Source organism: Neophocaena asiaeorientalis, unplaced genomic scaffold (genome assembly GCF_003031525.2).
Source record: "Neophocaena asiaeorientalis asiaeorientalis breed wild unplaced genomic scaffold, Neophocaena_asiaeorientalis_V1.1 scaffold84, whole genome shotgun sequence".
Taxonomy (NCBI): domain Eukaryota; kingdom Metazoa; phylum Chordata; class Mammalia; order Artiodactyla; family Phocoenidae; genus Neophocaena; species Neophocaena asiaeorientalis.
In genome coordinates, this window is record NW_020173656.1 from 2,579,144 (window position 1) to 2,582,093 (window position 2,950).

Consider the following 2,950-nt stretch of genomic DNA (forward strand, 5'->3'; position numbering starts at 1 on the left):
CGCAAGGCACTCCGGGAAACAAGGGAGGGAGCACTCACCGAGGTGCCGCTCGTCTCAGTGGCTTCCGACGCTTCTCCCGCGCTCCGGGCGCCGGCCGGCGGGAGTTCTGCGCGTGCGCACGCTTTCTGCGCTCGCGCGTTTCGGCCTTCCCTCCCGCGTGTGCTCCCCCGCCCTCACCTTTCGGGCTAGCTGCGGGTTCTGGGGTCGGCTGGGGCGCCAGGCGGGAGTTCGCGCCGGGCTCGGGAGTGCGCTCCGGGGTCTGGAGGTGCAGGCGTGGTGTTTCCGAAGTCGGCTTACATCTCTGTCTTCCCGCGTGGGGCCTAGTCTTCAGAACTCGCTTACCCTCGGCTTCCTGCCCCGTAGCTCATTGTTCTCCCCCAGCTGCCTGTGCGGGTATCAGCGCCCCCGACCTCGGTGTACTCCTCGCACTTCGCTTTCGTGGTGCTGGCACCCACAAGAGCCGGACAGTAATCCAGGCCTTTAAGGTTTCAGCCTTACCCTCTCCCCGAAGCAAGACGGTGGAGACACGGGTGGAAGAGTGAACCCTTTAAGTGGACTGTCATTCTCCTAGTCTTTACTGCATGGGCAGGTGGAGCCGGCTCAGCAGATTGCTGCCCCCCTTCCCCCCCGTGCTTGGCCCGGTAAACACAAAGGAAACTCAGGTGGTTCTCCTACGCCCAAGTGTGTTCTGTTCAATGCTAATAGATGTCCCTGTAAAAAATGTCCTATAATCAAGTAAGCATAGGAGACACTGGGATGTAAATATTTTGCCTGCTTTCTCCTTTCCCGCCGTTGAGCTGGTAACAGCAAAAGAGTTTATGTACAGTTGCTTAGTCTGGGTAAAAAGAGGTGAACCCATCAGAGGCCCTCCCTGAGAATTCGGAACTGGGACTAAGAGACCCTAATCTCTCCCTAAGAAGTCTCTTAAACCTGGGATCTCTGGGCTGATTGGTCCTACCGTGTAGATAGGAAACCCATGGAGACGAGTGGAGTTGAGAGAGGAGAGTTCTGACATTTCTCTTTCCCTTTGTTCCTGGACCTTGTTGGCGGCCTCTTGGGTTCTGAAACAAATGCCTCGATTCAGATAATAAAATCTGCTTTTTTGCTTCAGCTAGATAAAGAGAGTTTCTGTCACAACCAAGAGTTCTGACTAAAAGCCATGCGTATACCATAGTTATTATTTATTTAGTGCTTATAGCATGCAAGCACTATAGCTTTTTCCTTGTCCCATTTAATATACTCATAAGCAGGGTGCTTCACTAGCACGTGACCTGTGCAGTCCCACAAAGCCTCAAGCTTTAGAAAGAAGCGTTCCTCAATTGGTTTAATGCTTCGTTGTTGCCATCTAGAAAGTCTTAGTTTTTGGAAAAGAGAGGGCCCTCGTTTTCATTTTGTACTGGGCTCCACAAATTATATATAGCCCGTCCTGTCTATGAGGTATTATCGCTGTTTAACAAAAGGCTTCTTTACTACCAGACTGCTTAGCACCCTTAAAATCAAAATGTGCTTTGCAAATATCCAAGTGAGGGACATGGTATGCAACATTTCCCAGACAAATTTGACTGTATAAGACTTTTTTCCATGGTAAATCTGTTAGAGGTTTTGTGCTCTGCAGAACACAGATCAAAGCCCAGCCCTTTAGTGATTTGACTGCCTATCTCCAGCTCCTGATTCCCTGTGCATGGTGAGCAGTTTCTTGCTTCTGTGCCTTCAGTATGCTTTGCAATCTGGCCTTGCTCATTAAGCACCTTATGATTATAATTGGCTTCTCTTGTAGATTTACCTGCAAGGAAAGAACAAGTGCCTCAGCTACTATAAATATCAGGTGTGCTTGATATTTAAGGTGGACATTGTAAATGTCATTGACATTGAGGTCTGACAGCCACTTTAATCACCTGGGAGCTCATTAGAAATGCAGAATCTCGGCCCCACTCCAGACTTAATGAATCAAAATCTGCACTTTAACAAGATTCCCAGGCAGTTTCTCTACACAATAATGTTTAAGAAGCATTGGTGATCCAATCACAATAATTCCATCTCACTTAATAGGAACTGTTTCTGGAATGGGTGGGTTATCCATTTTGAGCCAGTGAGACATGAAGATGCCAACTCAGAGCATCTGGGAGGGGGGGAGCAGGATCCAGTCTCTCTCTCCTCCTGGATGTGAAAAAGACAGCAAGAAAGCATGTTGCCTCAGTTCCTGCTGTCAGGCATCTTATGACTACAAGGGAACCTAGACTGTGGCCAAGTAGCCTACCCGGATTATTCATTCTCCACTTCTTGAGTAACAAACAGGTCCAGTGGATATTCCCATGGGACAGAAGAGGCATAGGATGGAATGAGTGCCCTAGACCTTCCAGCAACACAAATTGCATCTTAGGAATGTGTCTATACAGCCTGTTGAGACAAGTGGTTCTCAACCAGAGTTGCATATCAGGATCACCCAGGCAACATTTTAAAGATATCAATTTCCAGGCCCCATCCCAGAGATTTTTATTTAATGGGTGTGGGCGGAAGTCTGGACACTGATGTTTTTAAAAAGCTCCTCAGGGCTTCCCTGGTGGCGCAGTGGTTGAGAGTCCACCTGCCGATGCAGGGGACACGGGTTCGTGCCCTGGTCCGGGAAGATCCCACATGCCACAGAGCGGCTAGGCCTTTGAGCCGTGGCCACTGGGCCTGTGCGTCCGGAGCCTGTGCTCCGCAACGGGAGAGGCCACAACAGTGAGAGGCCCAAGTAACGCAAAAAAAAAAAAAAAAAAAAAAAAAAAAAAAGCTCCTCAGTGGTTATACTGTGTAGCCATTGAGAACCACCAGCTCAGATCACATCTTACAGCATAATGCCATTTCAGTATTCCCTTTGCAAATGCCCCCTTTCCACTGGGACAGCTCAAGGAACTTCTTGTAAACTCCTTTTATAACTTTGTCATTTTTTTTTTTTTTTTTTTTCGTT